We start from the raw sequence: 18996 nt of genomic DNA, 5'->3' as shown, positions 1-18996 counted from the left end.
GCTCTCTGTGTTGGAGGAGAAGTTCAGGCTGCCACATCCCTGTCTGCAGGCACCAGTGGTAGTAAAAAAGGAGACTTACACATGTCTGGTGGGAGCCCAGACATTGCTCTGGGCTCAGGAGAGGCTCTGTTCCCTCAGGAGAGGGAATAACTGGTGCTGTCAGCCCAGGGTCTATTAGTGTGCTATACACCACAGTGGGTATTTCTGTAAGCAGCAGTGCCTGAATTCATTTTGATCTACCTTGGTTCTGGATTAAGCTTTTGCAGAGTCCCAATTTTCCTTCTCTGAATCCAAATTTCTGAAGCAAAAGGAACACCTGGAGTGGAAGATACTGCAGATGTCAGAGATTCAGGCTATAAAATTAAAGGATAACTTATTTTTCTCAGTATGTGGTTCAGCAGCCGCTAGGCATCCAGGTATTTAATTTTAAACTATTAACATATAACATGGATTTGCAGCTCTATTTTCAGTGCAAATATTTTATAAAATACTGAAATTTAACACAGCTCTATATTCCTTGTTACAGGATATTTAAACCTATAACAGCAGTTTCTTTCTTTATCAAATCCTGTAGAATCCTATTAGCTGTTGAGCTATAAAATCCAATTGGCCTTTTTCCTGTAAGATCAGCTGAGAAGATGTGATATAAATTCAAAATATTAGCACAGACTTTAGCCTAGGGCAAACACTATTCTCTGCAAGGATATAGGGTCTTCACCATACTTACACTAATATTTGTGACATACCCTTTACCCTCAGTTTGAGACTTTGCTTTCCCAATCAACAAACCTGTCAGCTTGAGACTTATTTGATGAAGCAGGTGAGGCATCCTGCTGTGAAAGTAAGCACAGCATTCAAGGGTCATTTGAAGTCTAGCTGACCAAGTCCTTTCTTTAAGACCACTTGAGAGGGAGGGAAAATTGGAAAAAAACTCTCTGAAGAGAAACTTCACACCAAAGGAGCAATTTGAATGAGAATGTTAGGTAGCTGCCTGAAGTGGTGGAAAGAGATGACCACACAAGGTTAATTGCATCTGCAAAGTCTTTCCACAGTGAAAGAAAAAGAAAAATGTTAAATCCTGCACTTTTTCTTGTCTGCCAAGTGCATTAGCAGTAAGCTTCTTAAACTAGCATGTAGCTCTGTGAACTCTTTTAGCCCATAATCATGTTACAGGTGTGGTCAGCATGGACCACAAGATATTTGTGTTTCCCATGGGAGAGGGGAAAGCCTGTGCTGTAACCACCACACTGAACTGGGAGTCAGGAATGGTTCTGGCACAGCTGGAACTAGTAAACATGGCTGGGGCTGGGTTCAGACCAGCAGAGCACTCAGAGAGCTCTGTGGCTGCAGCCCCTATGGCCCTCAGGTCCAGAAGGATTTGCTTACACATAGGATTTGCTTGTAAAGGACCTCTCTCAAGACTGAGCCTGTAAGCTCGGCCTAATGAGATCTGGGGAGCTGGTACAGATCTGGCAGATCTTTCCAGCTTTGTCTCAGAGCTGACCATGCAGGATCCATGCTGATTGACAGCAGTGAGGTTTTCATTATCTTGTTGTTGTTGTTGTTTTCTGTTACCTGAGATATTCCAACTTCTTGCTACTTTGGATAGCAGCATGTAGAGAATATATGTGATCTGGTTTTTTCACATAGCTAGAACACAGGAATTTAAAACACACCTTATAATTGGCATTCATTATATCAATAAAAACAGCAATTAACCTGCTACCCTTGTCTGAAGTTGACAAATCAAGGAATTAAAGCTGTTGCCCAGAAAAATGGGATCTTTTGCTTTCTCTCAGAAATAGGAATTTTAAAGGCAAATTCAGAAAATTTTAAAGGCAATTCACTTGAAATCACAAGAAAAACTAACCATTGAGGGGCTTGCACAAGTAACTTGAAAACACATTGATGGCTTTACTGCTAAAAATCTCGTCTTTCCATCACATTAAGGTATAGATGAATATGGAAAAGCAAGCTTGCATTGCCATGCTTCTTGCTTAGTGAGTTGAGTAGCACAAACAAGCACCTCCCTACTGCATTCTGCGGGTGAGGTTTGGGTTGTACATACACAGTAGGAAGCAACTTGAGGGTCAGGGGTGGTTCTTGTGTGAGATTCTTATTTCTTTGGCAGGATATGAGTCAGCGACAGGTTCTGTCTAAAAGACATGACTGGAAGGGGTGAGTTGGGCCATTTTCATTTACCAGCAGGACAGAAAGCCCCACCTCTCAGCAGTGTGTAGTCACAGCCTCAGGCACGTTGTGCCCTTGCCAGATCTTGTATAGGAAATTATATTTGAATAAGTCTGGTCTTAAGGAAAGACTCTTTAAAGGTGTTGGCAGATGATGACATGGATGAGAGAGTGGTTCCTGATGAATTGGTCAGGCATGGTGTCACTAGTCCCCCTGAAAAGATATTAAATAAAGTTTCTGACATTTGAAATCATTAATTATCACTTAGCATTTTTCAAAAGTGAAGAGGTCCTTGTTTCATTTTGCATGGGTATTTCTTGGCAGATATAATAGAATAAGAATTCATGTAGGATTTTCTTCTCTGAACCACAGCAAGTGTCCATTAAGCAGTGACCACAATGATCTTTAACTCCAATCCTTCTCAAGTTCATCTGCTTTTTCATACATGAAGCCTGAATAAATTCAGTGTAGAATTGTGGCCATTGTGGCCATTAGACACCATTATATCCTCCCAAGGAAAGTACTGTAGAAATTCAAGATCAGTATTTTAAAACACCCTCCAGGTCTGGACTCCTGCCTTAAACTCTATCTGAAAATAAGCAGAAGTGCCAGACACTGCCTGTTTTGCCCTGCCGCTGGCCCCCTGCCTTCAGAGCAAATTAGGAACAAATGTGGAACTCATAGGCTTGCTTAAGCACTCCAGCGAGTTTAAAAGCAAACATGAGGATAAAAAATCAACAACCTTTTCATTGAGTTTTAACTCTCTCTGACTCCTTAGTAATGATGGAGATGTATTATGTTAAATAGAAATGTAATATATTCATTCCTTCATGATGTCTCTTTATAGTTAGTAAAGGAGTAATGGGGTAATTGAAGGGAACTCTTCATATATTGTTGGAGGAGATGAATGAAGTTTGTCTTCACTGGTATCTCCTCCTGTGAGAGAAAACACATTCCTCCTCTGATGATGTTGTGACTTTTGTCACGTTCTGCTTCTGACAGTGTTTGTTAATTGGCACCTCTCAGATGAGCCTGTCTGTCAAAATCACATGTAGCACCTGGATGCACAGTGTAACAAAATACTTGCAGTATTTGAAAGGAATCCAGATTTAATATCATATTCTATAAATAAAGACTCCTTATTGATATGAGATGGACGTGATATGCCTTTAATCATAAAAATGAAAAGTCATCTGTGCATTTTCTTTCTGATGTTGAAGCTTTCAGATCCCAGATCAAGACAGAACTTGGACCCACGAATAAGTGCCACTGAAATTGATGACCCCTAGACATATGCTGAATTTTAAGTAAATGCTTCTTTAATGCTTAAAAGTGAGGCCTCATTTTTCTTAAAGTCTATCAGATTTCATCTTTAGACTTTATTGGTGCTCTATTGGTGAATTTGGAAATGTCCCTAAAAATGGGGATAGACTATATAGTTTCCACAATACTGCTTTGGCCACCGTCCTGCAGCCACATCCAAGGAGTGCTGGCTATTTTCATAGGAACAGAAATTTCCTGTATGTGCAAATCCATAATCCCCCTTCTTCACTTGTAGCAAACTAAACTTACATCCAAGAACAGATGATCATGCAACCAAGTTAATGGAAAAAATCACTGACATTGGAGGAAGGGATCTCATTAACACATTGCATTTCACAAGTGAATTACATTGTCTGTTCCCATGTCCTGTGTTCCACATTAGCAGCTGTGAAGACTGCAGGTATGATTGAGCCTCTTGTTTAGTGATAATAACTGAAATAATTTAATACTGGAATCTCAACCAAAGCCTGCTGGGGTCAGTGAAAAGGTCCTTACTGACTGGTTTTGATGATACCCTTGTTTTCTGTTCAGACCAACCACTGAAGTAGGAATTGAGTTTATGAGAAAGTGTCCAGCACTTCAGGCCGAAAACAGGTGTGCACTCGGAGTCCTTCCCCTGGGAGCTGGAGATCTGTGGACATTGCAAGAGAAGTGTTCTACATTCTTACTTGTGTACACAACGTGGGAAGGCTGGAAAAGCACATGGCTGAGCATAAAAATGAAGGATAAAGTGCTTTCCTTGCGCTGATGAGAGTGAGCACACAGACAGGGAAATGCACACAGACAGAATGAGCCCTTTCACGCAGAGAGTGATGATTTACTGATGTGCTGACTGCATACCAAGAGCAGCTGTGACAGGAGAAGGCTCTGCCCTGCAGGAGGCTGGGGGCAGACACCCAAACACCTCGAGTCATGTTTTCTTCCTTACACACTGACTGCATGAATTTACTGCTGACCTATACCAGTATGAGTGTTACTATTTAAGCCCCTTCTCATCTTCTCTTCCCTCTATTTCCAAACTGGTGTAAAAGGCAGTCAGTTGGTGCCAGCAGTTTGCATAGGGAGTGCTGGGCTGTTGATATAATGTGCTTTGCTCAGATGTGAATAACTCTGGTGGCCAAGATATGGGCCTATTTCCTTTAGTATGATGATCACTTAGGTTGCTGTAGACACCACTGGGTCCCATTCTGCTGGTTATTACAGTGGCTCTAAGGAAGAGGCAATCCCTTTGCCAGATCAAGGGCCTGAGTCTGATTTCATGTCCTCCGTGACAGGTAAAATGGGTTGAAGTCAATGGAGCCATGCAGGGTGAGAGGAGAACGGAGCATCCAGAGTGATGGATCTACCTACTTAAAGAGATTTTATGGCTCCCAGAGCTGTGATGTTTGAATGCCTCACAAACTTAAAGACCACTCCTGTGAGAGATGGAAGCACTGTCGTCTCTGCCTAACAGCTGGGGAGCTGAGATACAGTACGCTGAAATACCTTGGCCAAGGTCACTGTGGAAATCTGTGACAGAGCAAGGTCTGCCAAATTGAACTTTGCCAGGTTTCAAGCTGCTCTGTGGACGACTGGGCCAGCTTTCCTCGTAGCATGAGGTGAATGGGCTGTTCTTGCCTTCTGTCCCCCTCTGCCCCTTCTCTTTCTTGAGTTGTGATGGTGGGAGCTCCCTACCTGCAGGCCACTGGAAAAGATCAGGCAAAGCCCAGCCTCTGAGATGCTCTCCCCAGCACAGGTTGGCTGAGGTCCCCTGAGGTGCAGGCAGAGGATGGATTCCTGTTTCCCAGGAGCGTGGGAATCTGGGGTCAGAACACCAGCAGCCTGTTCATTACCAGGGTCTGAACTGTAGCACCTTCCCCCTCTCACATTTCTGTTATTTAGGGTGACTAATCATAATAAAAAATTGATTAAGGTTAACTGGATAAAGTCATCTTAGTCATATTTACTGCTAAACTAACTGCCCAGGGAGGTGAATTAATGATCTTTACAGAAACCTTTTATGGTTATTTGGCCACAAGGTGCGATCTGGTTTGATCTTTTATGCAACATAAATCAGTTTAATGGTTAAATCTGTGCAGCTAGCTGTTGAATTTAAATGAGGGCTTTTTAAATGAAGTATGATGCTTTTTCACACACAGAGGGACATTGAGCAGGTGTATATTGCAATTAAATGGGAAAACTTACAATTAGATAATGTTAAGTTTGTGACACTGGCTGACAGAAGCCTGGAGATTCATGGTGAAGGTCCATGATCAATCATTAATCCCTGCCACTGCAGAAGAAGTAAAATTGCAAATGATTTCAGCTGAGGTCAAAGCAGTGTGGGAGAGTGATGCAGGTCATGTAGCGGATGTCTGATATCAGCCATTCATTTCAATAGCCTTGGGTTCAAATACTCTGTTGAATTACAGATGGAAATTATTTGGTCTTGTGAGACAGCTCTCAGCCTTCTAGTATTTATACTGTTTTGGTAAACACCCAGGAAGGTCTGGCAGAAGCCAGGGATCTGTTACAATAAGCAGCTAGAAACATGTCCTGGGAGATGGTTTCAGATGGTTGCAGATTTTCCAGGATGGGAAGCTAAAAAGGCATTGGTAGCTCTCCCAGCCTTCCCACACTTTGACAATGCTCCTAAATTGCCTGATGTAGTCACAGCCTGTCCTCCCTCATTTAGACAGCAGTGATATCTCTCCCAAGGGCTTGCTGTTTAAATAGTGGATGCACTTTGGGAGGCAGAGGCTGACAGACCTGTGCCAGTACACCACAGGTCAACAACTCAGATCTGAAAATGAAACCAGGGGTTCTGGTCTATACAGCACTGCCTGCTGGGTCTCCCATGAGTCCTGTCTTCACCCAAGGATGGAAAAAGGGATCAACTATTAGACAGGACAGTTTAGCCATGAGTTATTTCCCAGGGGATTTGCTGAACTTAAGAGCAGACTTTTAGACACACCTGTTTGCTTAGGTGTTTCCTAAATAAAGGAGGGAGTGTTTGGGTTGTTGATTGAGCACTGGGAAAAAGCTGTTTGTGTTTAAGAAGGCATGGAGAGGAGTGAATGCTTCCTGTTTGATTGGCTTCTGTTCTGAGTGCTCCTATGTTAATGTTTTACTGGAGATATTAAAGAATAGACAAACAGCTGAGATGGGTGGATGTAGGTGAAAGGATTCATAAACACTCAGAGAGTGATTGGTCCAGGCAGAATAAGACACTTCTTTCCCATCCAAGTCAAAGTGGTTAATGACCCGTGGTCCTCCTAGTCTTGTCTCCTTGTTGAGCAGATGGCACTAACTTAGTTTTTCCTGTAGAGCTCAATCTCATTAAGTGACTTGGCCAGGTCTTCCTGCACATTTGCACTCCCTGGGGAGACCAGGACAGGCAGCACAGCGATGTGCCCACAACAGTAAGCTTGGGTCACCAAGTTACAGCCTTAACTCTTGTGTGCTCCCCATCCATGTCCCATCATGGAAAACAGATCTAGTAATGCAGAGGTCTGGGTAAATACTGCTTTTAAGTATGAGGATGAAAATGGTTGTGTAAGAATTAAGCCTACTTCTCATAGCTGTGCCTTAAGTTTACTACTTGAAGTCATGCAGTCTCCATAAAATATCCACCTGTGTGCAGGGTCAGAGCGTGTCGTGGGCACTTCTTGGGTTACACTTTTTCAGAACTGCTAGCCAGTTTTGTTCCTCTCCAGTGGTTCACCTGTGCTGAAGTTCTCTCCCAGTAAAGTCAGGAATAATGTTTTAACACTTGCAGTAATCATTTACATCTTCAAAATGCATTGCAAACCAAGAAATCACTTTTGCCTTTTTGATTTTCAACTGACTTTCTTAAAAACCCTACCTGACTACTGTAATAAATGCTGCTCATAGAACAAGGAAAGGCAAGTTCCATGGATTTTTTTTTTGGTCTTCTTTTTCTGGTCAAAGTTGTGATTGAAAAAGTTTTAATTTAATCTAATTTAATTTTTTTTTATTAACTGTCTTGAATCACAAAACAACAAGAAAAATAGATTAGTTGCATTCCCTCCACTCTGCTTTTGCTGTGAATTTGCAGTATTGGAAATTGTGGCTGTTTGGATTCTAATGCTTTTGCCTTTAGTTCATTACCTTTCTGTGCTGAACAAAATAAAAAAAAAATCACAAAAATATGTTATTTTTTTAGCCTTTAAAACAGAATGGCAGGGGGAGTTCAGGATAGTGCCTGAAACTGCTTCAGGCACTATCTTTTTGTGTTGCATTAAAGTGCAAGTTGGTGCATTGAATCTCCCACCACTTTGGTAAGTAAATATTATGATCCTATTTAACATATGCCTCAAGTCACATAAAAAAAACCAAATAGAGACTTGGCGTACTTGGAAGTAAATCATTAAAACTGCAGCTCATTAAATGAAGACTGAATACAGTCCAAAGAGAGAATGTTAGGACTGAAATTAGACTTGGTCATCAACCCATCTCCTGTCCACCAAACTGTGATGTAATGACACAGTGACATATGAAAAACTCTACTGATGACTCTGATGGCATTTCAGATGTTCTCACTGCCATTACTGTTTCTCTCTTTTTATATCAAAGTTTCTGCTGTGCTTGGGCTTGTATAAAGGGTCATAACCAGCCTAGATCTGGCTAGCTTTCACCTGGGGGGGCTCTTGCCTGGAGCCCTGGTATTGTATGAAGCTGGGATCTCAAAGTTTGAAAACTTGATTGGCTTCAAGTTCAGTCTATATCATGAAGAGCATAGGATTTTCACCAAAATGCATAGAGAGGCTTGAATGCATGCAGAAATTTTTTAAAGCACGAAGCAGGCTTGGAAAGTAGTTTTGTTTGGAAACAACCTATTTTCTGTAGAAAGGCAATCTGAGGCTGGGCAGAGAATGCTGGATGCCAATTGCTTTGTTTCTCTACCACTTCACAGAGAAATTGGCTTATTTATTTTATTACCAAGACTTTCAGGATTCTGAAAATGAACATTATGATTGCCCTGTCCCAAGCCTGTACTGGTCATCTGTACAGTCACCTTTATCTGTATTTCAGGATGGAAAACAAATCAGAAATCATAGAAACTTTCTGTGTTCCACACTATTAAGGTTGGCTTGTTCATGTAATTTTGATATGAGGTTTACATTTGAGAAATATGGCAGCATAATTCTATCAGCAGAGAGAGTGAATAGTGGTCATCTGAAATATCTGGCCCTGACAAAAATTACTCAGGGAGGCGTAGGTCAGTCTCTGCTCTGATTATATGACTTGATTTTCTTAATTTGATATTTCAAGACTGATTTAAAAAATATGTTGGCCCATTCTCCTGAAGAAGAGAAGTATGGTCACAAATCACCATAGCCTCACAATTTAGGAAGATCAAATGCATCTTCTTTCTGTCCACCACTGCTCAAAGAGGACACCAGGAGGAGAAGGATTATGTGGGCACTCTCTCTGAAAACACTTGCAGAGTGTCAGCAGTTACTTGCCTCAGTTGTGCTTTCAGGTTTGCCTTGGCAAAGCTGCTCAGTTAGAAATAAAAAATAGTCTTGGAGCCTGACTGTGGAACTCAAAGAAAGAGCCAGTTACTAAGCATTCAGCATTGCTCCCAATTAAAACTGCTATAAAACACAAAGCAGATGTTCTGAGGGGATGCAGGCACTGGTGAGAATCAAAGCAACTGAAGGTAAATCAGCTCTGCTTGCCCAAATGTCCACATCTCCATAACTCTGCCAGATATGCTACAGAGAGGGAATGAGGAAGTGATCCAAACACTTCAGGAGCTGGGAGCAGCTTGCAGCTCGGGGAAAGGAGGTCTCTGGCTGTAGCACATCTTCATTAATTGTCAAAAAAGTTTACCCACTTGACACTGCTGCTCCAAGTTGTCTGTTTTCAGTTCCACCTGGCTGTGCTGTAACTCTCATTTTTTGCTTGTGCTGCAGGAAGAGAACAAAGCAGCACTGCCACTTTCCCTGCTTTGCCCTTGAAAGGTGAAGACACTCATTAGAGGCAGAGAGGAAAGGCCTGTGGTAAGGGCACTAGCACAGGACTTGGAGGATTCTGGTTTAATTCTTGCCTTTGCAACAGACTGCCTGTGTAACCCCAAGCAAGCTGGTTGATTTCCATGTCCTTTCAGTATTGCAGTTGTAGGATAAATCCATCCCCAGCCTTTTCTTTTCTTGTCTTGCATGTGAGCTGCTTGGGGCAATTGTGGTCTCAGTTTCTTTTGCCTAATGCAGTAATGGGACAGTAGGGCTCCATGGGCTGCAGGAAAAACAGAACAAAAACCCAGGCCACCCTGAGCTGATTCAGGCCTTGGACAGATGGAATCAGAGGGTGGAGAGCTGGTGCTTGCCAGATCTGTGAGAACTGTGCCTCAAAGGTGCCTGCAGGAATGTCTCTCTGGGGAGAACTCTCACAGCTGTTCTGAGTGTCTCTGTGTTGAGTGTGCTGGAGATGAGGACTCTGTGACGCTGCAGTGCCACGTCAGTCACAAGGGATAACAAGGTGCTCTGCTGATAGGAGAAACTAAGTGTGTGCTGGGCAAATTCCTGTGGGTCCAGATTCCAGAGCAGTTTCTAAGCAATAAAATTCTGCTTGCAGTTTTTGTTTCATTTCCCAGGCCTGGGACTTGTTTTACTTACCTGGGGTTCACAGCAGATCTGTTAAGGTTCAGAGGAACCTATAGGTTAAAATGGGGTTTGTAACTCTAGGACAGACACCACTTGAGCTCAGCCTCAAGCTGGGAATGACACCAAGAGACTGTGTTCTTATGGTGACAAATCACCTCCAAGCTGGGACCTGAAACAGTTCTCCACAAACCCCAGTGGCTGCATTTTAAATGACCATGTGGTGCTAGGTCACCTCAGAGCCATGCTGTACCTGTTACAACATCGTGGGGCTGTCTGTAACTCACTGCTGAACCCTCCTGAAACAGAAAAAGCTCTGTGGGGCAGTTGCTCCCCAAGATAAAGCAGAGCACAGAGGGTAGGAGAAAATAAGCAACAGAGAGATGGCTACTGGCCAGGTTTGATGATACAATTTTTAGGAAATTGTGAGTGTATAGCGAAGATTTCTGTTTCCCCTGACGTGTGGCTACTGATTATTGTGGCTCCAAAGCATTTGAGAGGAGAGGCAGCATGAGAACCTCTTTTCAGTTCTGTGGGAATAAATGGAAAGCGTGTAATGCTGTGGGACAGCCCAAGCCCTCCTCTGCAGAGCAATCCGAGTGACAAACCAGAAGTGGCCCAAGCACGTGTTGTGAGCCTGCAGACCCAGCCCTGCTGAAAAGCTCTTGAGCACGTTTTGAGTAACCTCAGAAGGGTTTGTGTGTTTGATTCGGATCTGGCATTACTTCTGTCACAGCCTCGATTGGCAATGTCCCTGCAGCGACTGGGGCCCGAGCAGTGTGATTTACAAGGGAAGTTGCTATGTTAATAAAAGTTACATAAGGAATAATTTACCCCCAGCTGTGCACAATAATGCTGCTGCAATGCCGTCAAGGCATTGTGCTGACTCCAGAAACCGCCCGTGTGAAGTTTGAGTACCTTGTTTTCCTCCCCAGGCCTCACAGAGGGGCTGGAGCCGCAGCTGTGCTCCTCTGCGGCCCGGCCTCCCCTCGCAGGAGCCGCAGCACGGGAGGCACGGGCACACAGCCCTTCAGCAAGGAGCCCTGCGCCTCCCAGCACCATCCCCACACAGCCTGCGGCTGGGCACGGGAATTACCCCAGCTCTCCACACTCCTGGCTGCCTGGGTGCAAGTCAGCTCCAGCCCGGAGGCTACAACCCAAGCCTTGGCATGGCACAGAGCTAAATGCCTCCTCGGGACTTATTAACAAACTCCCTTTGATGCTGTCTGAAATGCAGTTCTGTGGCTCCTGGGCTGCATCCAGAGAGCCCGGGGTGTGGGTAGACACGGTAAGAGCGTGCACACCTGACCTGCAGGCGCGATCGGCAGCGCGCCACAGCAAAGGCCTTGCGTGTCTGAAGGGCAGCTCTGCCGCCGGGATCGCTGCATCCTGACTCTGGCTGCAAGTCAGCCAAAGGCTGGGAGAGGGAACTGGGAGAGGGAGCTGGGAGAGGGAACTGGGAGGGTGATTTGGGAGAGTGATCTGGGAGAGGGAACTGGGAGGGTAATCTGGGAGAGTGAACTGGGAGAGAGCGATCCAGGAGTGTGATCCGGGAGCGCGAGCTGGGAGCGCGGCCGCCCTGTGCGGGAGCGGCTGAGCCTGGAGCATTCACAGCAGGCCCTTGTGCTGTTCCCTTCCTTGGGCCCCTTGGACTGTTTGCGTGCTCATGACCCCCAGACCCTCTGCAGTGGGACTGAAAGCTATAACGTTTCAAGTGAGAGAAGGAAGACGGGGGGATAAAGAGAAGCAAGGGAAAGGCACCTAATACGATTTCAGAGAGCCCTCTGGCAGTCTGTCCGTGGGAGGCTGCCATGTATAATAAGGAAACGATTTGTCTGGGAATGATTCAGCATGTAAAATTCTCCCTCCCTGACCTCTTTCTAAGTCCCCAGCATGGGATTGCAGGAGGTTTCCAGCAGAGGAGAGCCGATAAGGAGCAATAGTTTTCATATGCTTGGAAGAGAGGTCAAAGTGTCCATGCTGAGGCAGCATTCTCACTGCCATGTGAGGCTGCATGGAGCACACATTTCACCTTTACTCCATGGAAGGAGGTGGATTTTGTCTTGCTTAGAGGCACATTAACCATCAGGGAACTTTTCCTCCCAGCCAGCCTGTGGGGTTGTCCTTCCCACAGCTTCTCCCTCTGCCCTGGGGACCATGGTGAGCAAAATCCCACCAGCAGCTGCAGAGCTCCTTCCCTGCTGATTTTCATGGGCCTGCTTCCTCACTCTGAGCTGGCCCACTGGTATTTCCCTGAGATTTCCTTCCCTTTTGTGGGGGACCACAAGGAGGGCTGGAGGCTGGAGCAGCTGCCCTGTGGGATTGTGATACTGAGGGCTGGTTTTCAGTAGGGGAAATTCCTGTGAATTTTCTGGAGCTTGTTCTAGATGTGAAGGTTGAGACATTTTTGCTTCTCAGGTGCTCTGGGAGTTCCTCCTGTCCAGCACCGTAAGCCTGACTTGCACAAATGATTACAAAACTGCTGTTTCTTGGCATTTGGATTTTATAGGCTGTCAGGCTCTCCCATCAAGTGTGGGAGGGGAAGAGGAAAGACAACAAGAAAGTAAACTCAGCCACCCCGAGTTTGCAAATGCTGACTTTTAATATAGTAGACACCTGTGTGTGCTTCTCTGCCCCCTAATACGCACCCTGACATTTGCACCTTCTTTCACTGAAAGCTTTATCTGTTGGGTTGGGATCTTCTTTTGCTGCTTGCTTTCTGCAATAAGTTATACTAATTAAAGAAAGATATAGTGTGTGAGCAGTTCAAAATGGGCAGCCTGAGGGGGCTGCAGGTCCCTGCCTGCTGCCACTGCCATGTGGGGAAGGAGCAGCCATCCTTCTGAGTAGTTCCCTTCCAGAGCAGTGCAGCTGTCTCCAGACCTAGCATTGCTCCTTTCCTTTTCATTAGCTGAACATAGGGATGGCCAAGATTCCTGACCCTACAAGTTCTGGGCAGTCTAAATTCTCTGTGTGGCTGAAGGCCATGAAACACATACAGCATGCCTTGGGGAGCTGGAGGGGGAGCTGAGCCTGATTCAGAGATGGGAGAAGAGACAAGATCTGCAAAGGTGTGACATTGCACTGCAGGAAGAGGCTGGACTGAGCATGCAAAGGGGTTTCAGCTCACTTCACCTGCAGCAGTGACTTATGCTTATACCTGCTGCACTGCTGGCAGTGTAACCAGCTCAGCCTGGGGGCTGGGTTTGAAATAGTTCTGAGTGTGCAGCTCAGAAACTGCCTGCGGGCACCACAGGCTTAGTGAATTCACAGGGTACAAAGCCAAGGTGAATGAGGCACCCAGTGTTAGCCCACAGCAAGGCTGATGCTCAGCAGTGAAGGAGATGTCAGAAGTTCAAACCAGGGTTTATGAATTCACCTTCTGGATGCATGGCTCTCTGGGTCTGTCAGAGACAGACTGCAAGTGAAATAACTCTTTTCTCTGTTATTAGGTTATATCTGTTAGCAGACACCTCAGTTTCTGTTCTGTTCCTAGTGGGGACATTTTGGCCAGAAGCAGTTTCCAATCTGGCAAGCACAGCAAAAGTATTACAGGAAGGAAGACCTGATCCATCGAGGAAATATTTTTATTCTCTTTTTGTTGCTGGTTTGAAAATAGCCCCTAAGCAGGATATGTCAGCCAGGAACTGAATTGTTTCAAGTTCCCTCTTCATATATATCAGCTCGTAACAAGTCCACTCTGCACTTCTTTTTCTTTTCTGATTTTGGTGGGAAATTTAGGAAAATCTGCCCAAATTTGGATTCCTGCTTGAGCTGTGCATCTGCTGGGTCTGACACTGGTAAAAATTGGCTGCTTTGTTGGAGTGTGTGCGTGCAATAAATGGTTCTTTGTGAATGTCTTCTCCCATCTCCTAATATCCAGAGATTGGCTCTGAAATGGGTAGCATTTTGCAAAAGCTTTTGCCTCTCTAGTTTGCCATCACAAAGCTGGATAGGCTTGTTACCAATATGAATGCCAGTCCCAGCTCTGTGTTTTGTTCTTTCTCCCCATAGCATCCAGTACAAATGTATTGCAGTCTGTCACAGTCAGGAGCAGAGGAAAACCAGGGAGTGTGGAGGAAATTTGGTGACTGTCTGTCAGTCATCTTCCTTGCTCTGCTGTTCACTTTTGCTGTGTAGAACAAATCACATAACCTTTCTGTGTCTCAGTTAATTCCTGTATAATGAGGACAAATATTAATTTGTCTCCTAGTGACAGAGGTTGCGTTCATACTCACAAAGTGCTTTGGTAATCACAGGTATTCTGTCAGTGCCACGTATTGTTATCCAGCCATCTGAATGATCAGTGTTTCCTGACATTTGGCCACATGGAGCTGGCTCTCTGTGGTACTGCATGACCAGCTTCTTGCCCAGCCCAGGTGCTCAGTATGTGACAACCAAGAAATGGTGTGTCTGGATGTGGCACCTGGGTCTGTGCTGCTGCTTTTTAGCCTGGTGCATTGGTAGCTATGGAGCTGTTGTGGCAAAGACAGTGTGTAGCTCCATGGGGAGAAAAGAGGATGTACAGATCCCTCATTCTCTTCCCATCACCCAGCCCCAACCTTTTGTCATCACCTGCTCTGTGAGTCCCTGTGAATTCTCTGGTGTTTAATCATGGCTTGTGATGGGATGGTCAGCAAACCCATCTGCTCAGGCTCTGTGATGCTGCACCCTGGCATGGTGAGGGGCTTGCTCAGTGGTAAATAACAACGTGCACTTCATTAGCACTTTCACCATGATTTCCAGCAGTCTATAAGTGTCACACCAGTGCTTTCTTCATTATCTTTTCCCACTTCACTGTTGAATTAATTCTTTCAGACCTTTTCCCAGAGGAGCTACTGCTCACTCACTGATATGTAAGGATTTCTTATAGCCTGGCTTTTTCTGGTGTTCATAACTGGAATATTGTTTCCTATCTTGCCCTGCCTTCCCTAGACATTTGACTCTTTGCATTTATTTTATAGTCCCTGTCTGGTATTTCTTCTCTGCATTTTGTCATCCCAGTCTTCTTTTTTAGCTTTCCCAGTCTCACTCTTTTATACCGGAAAATGGAATTTTGAGTATTCTTAAGTCATCCTGTAAAGTTCTGCAGAGCACAATCTCCCAGAAGCAGTCTCCTAGGTACTGGCTAAAAATTATTCCCAGAAGTCTTTAATTCCTCTCTTTAAATACAGGTTTTGGTCCCTTCTGTAGAACATGGTTGCAGTGCTGCAGAAACTCTTGGTTGCATTTATGTTGAGAAGCCCAGGACTTCCACATGGACATCTGTGCAACCACAAGGGAAATAATTTATTTTAACTCTCCTAAGAGCCTTAAAGAAGGTAATCTTCACAAGACCCCCAGGAACTGAGATCTTGCACAGGTGGGAAAGCTGGCATACACATGCTTAACCGGGGTCACAGGAGGAAATCAAAATCCGAACTGAGATTGGGATTTTTGCACTGCTGCCTCCAGACTTGTTGTTGGAATGTCTTAAACAGATTTTCTGCTGCCTCAGTGCATGCACACCACTTACCCTCTACCACATGCAATGGAAACTGCCACCAGGCATGAAGAGTTGACAAATTTTGAGGAGTAGGACTGAGGTGCAGCTTTGGGAGAAGCATGGATATGTGATGACACATGGTACACATTATGATATATGACATGTAGGATACATTGTAGGAAATGTACCTTAGTTGACCAAAAATATCAATTACTTGCATCCAAGATTCCTGCTTGAAAGGATTTGTGTCTACAAATGGCCAAACAGTATAAAGGTTAATTGTTCTAATGTAGCAAACCATTTGCCCTCACACCCCATTATTGATCTGAAGAATAGTGGCTTTGCACAGGGTGAGAAATCTGCACGGGTCATTTTTAGCCTGACTTGTCAGGCTGTGTGCAGGCTTGTTTTGATGGGTTTTCCCGGGCTTTGCATCCCTGGCAGCACTGCCACAATGCACAGCAAACCACGGCTGGCTCTGCCCTTGGCTGCAGGAGCGAGTTACGTTCCCTCCCGACACGGCTCTTCTCCCTTTGCTGCTCAGGGTATGTGGGGGTATCTCGAGTGCTGCAGTGCTGTGGCTGAACAGGCATTCCTTCTTGTTCCAAAGGAGACCTGGGACTTGGGCTTTTGGTCACCTTGGCTATGTCTGATTGTTACTGCAGTGTGTTGCTCTGACCTACCTGTGCACCGAGCTGGGATGCTGCTGCTTGCAGAATATTGTCTTTTGAAACTTGCTGCAGAGCAAGCAAACCAGATTATAGATTATCTGATCACATGGCATGTGGATTATTGCTTTTTAGTCATAAATAAAACAAAGCAGAAAAACTGAGATGTGATGTAGAACATGAACACACAGCCAATTTGGATGTTCAGCCTTTGCAGCTCAGGCCAGCACCTGCAGAACGTAAAGGGTTAGTTATTCTTGCAGTAGCATGATTAGGTGCTATGAACACTAATGATCCAAAAAGCTCAGCTTTAGCTTACGTGAGAATTGTATCCAACTTTTTCATGCCTGTTAATTTTGCAGACAGCAGAGTTCCTACTGGAGCCAGAGATCCAGGCAACTACATGAAAACTTACTGCAAATGCACGTAGTGTCTGACTAGACCTGTGGTCCGTGGTGGGGAGTTAGACAAGGTGAGACTGTAAAAGGCTGTAATTGTACACAGGAGATGGCTGTGATTGCTTTGAATGTGGAGCCATTGTCAGGAACACAGAGGGAAAAGCACTGCCTATTTGAGCACTCTTATCTCAAACTTCTGGCTAAGTGAAGTCAGGAAATGATTGGAGGGTACTGTTGTTGTCTGTGCATTTTCACCCCTGGGATTTCAAGAAATTTGGGATTTTGTGCTGCCTTTGGCGTGACTTTGCTACCCTTTGCCAAGTTTCATTAATCAGCAGCCAGGGGTTACATGAAGGGTATAGTGTCTACACGATGGGAATTCAAGGACCACAAGGAGAGGTTTCAGTAACGTTTGTTTAAATGCACTTCAAAGTTTTAAAATTAATTTTGTCTCCTGAAACATAACTGCCTTCCTCTAACTATTAACAATGGCATTAGAGCTTTACAGATTAACAGCATGCTGGGATCCATGAGAGTGTCAGACTGGCTTGCTGTTAAATGAAAAATGTCATATCTTGCAGCATCTCAGCTCTTGATTTTTTGTCTGGTTTTTAGTACTTCGGAATTTGATGCCGTCATATTATCAAAGGGAAAAATGTCTCAAATTAGAGCCTGCTTTAAATAGATGCTTTTCAGTCTCAGATAAGTACAATTTGTAGACAAAACTCTGAGAAATGTAAATGTTGAAGGCAGCTAAACTCACCAAATTGCTGGGATCGACCTAAACTGCTGAATTTTTAATCCTGCTTCCCATTACCCTGTGAAGAGTTCTTTTCCTTCTGAGGCATTCCCCTCAATTTGCTGTTATCCCTGACACTGTGGTGTCTTCTGTGCTGAACAGCAGCACTATCCCCTTGTCTCTGAGTCTCTTAGGCATCGCTGTTCCCAGTTGTGTGACGGTGTTGCACTGCATACATCTCTCTATGTGGACAGAAAGCCTTAATTATGGCACATTAAATGGAACAATATGTAGAGCGTGGGCTAAACTCTGGGATATTTTTAGTCTTTGTTGGCCTTGTCATGGCCCTTGCTGTATTTCTCTGGGAAAAGTTGCTGAGTAGCATCATGTAGTTTGTCCCACATAACTCCAGGCTCTTGGAAAGCCAGTTTCCTGCCAGGCTTGAGACTTCTGCGATGGCTGTTTTCCCAGTGGGGATGTGCCCATTTTAGCATATAAGACCTCATGCCTTATTAATGTTTTGATGAGTGTTTGGGGTGGAAAAGCAATCTCAGAATAAAGTGTTATATTCGGGGGAGTAAATCCCCAAGGTCATGAGTTTAAACCATGGCTAAGTTATGTGTAGCCAACATCTGTATCCCCAAGCTCCTTCTGCAGAGCAATTGGATCACTGGATCACTGCTGTCAATGGTTCCTGATGCACAGATACTCCCCTGGAAGGGGGCAAGAAGCATTCCTGTGACTGGCAAATGAAAATGCTGTAGTTGGGTGGAGGACAGGGAGCCAAATCAGTGCCTCCATGGAGAAGCAGTTGCCTTAGTGCCACAGTGGCTGACTGGGCTGGGCTGCCAGCTCGGCCATGGGCAGCATGCAGCTCCACATGCCAGGTTCTGTGGGGAGAAAGTCATGTCCTGGCTGGGGATGTGGGACAGTCTGTCATGAGTGTCATGAGGGCATGTCAGGAGATTTGGAAGAGGGATGGTGCAAGGCCAGGGTGGGATTGCAGAGGACATTGAAGAGCTGGGGTTATGGGGTGACTGAGCAGGGAAGCCAAGCTGACCTGGATCCTATGGCAGCATTAGTATTGCTGCTTCCGAAACAGTGTGAAATGCTGGGGTACAAAATGAGGGTGGATGAACCTGGAGCCAGAGATGTGGCTCCACTGTCTGCCCAGCCCTGCCTGTTAGGGCCCCTGTTTCACAGCAGAGTAGGGAGAAGGGCAGATAAGCTTGTGCTGCCTCCAGCTCTGTGCAAAACCTCTCCTTTAGCACAAACCTGAGGCTGATGGCTGTGCTGAGATCTCTGGCTCTAAGCTGTTGTGTTTAAGTGCAGACACATGTTCTGCTCTGCCCATTGCCTCAAGCAATGGAAACCTCTAGCAAATGGTTGAGGCAGACATCTGGGGATGGTGATGTCTTAAACTGCTGTAACATGATTTGCTAGGGCTCTTCTGGTTTTTGAACGTATGGTATTTTCACCTTTTCAATCTCCTTTTTCTTACCCTAAACACTAAAAGCTTCTTATTTTTTTCCTTTTTTTTTTCTTTTTAAAAAAAAATTTAGTGTAATGAGAAACTTGTGGAACA

At 44.8% G+C, this 18996-nt stretch overlaps 1 protein-coding gene across 4 annotated transcripts in view; it reads left to right on the top strand.

Moving 5' to 3' along the window:
* SEMA5B (semaphorin 5B) overlaps nucleotides 1-18996 on the top strand; it is a 267399-nt gene that overhangs the window by 39156 nt on the left and 209247 nt on the right. The gene's annotated exons all lie outside the window — the stretch shown is intronic.

Source organism: Catharus ustulatus, chromosome 7, assembly GCF_009819885.2.
Source record: "Catharus ustulatus isolate bCatUst1 chromosome 7, bCatUst1.pri.v2, whole genome shotgun sequence".
Lineage (NCBI taxonomy): Eukaryota > Metazoa > Chordata > Aves > Passeriformes > Turdidae > Catharus > Catharus ustulatus.
The sequence above is the reverse complement of the archived record's forward strand: the minus strand, read 5'-3'. Positions and strand labels throughout refer to the sequence as shown.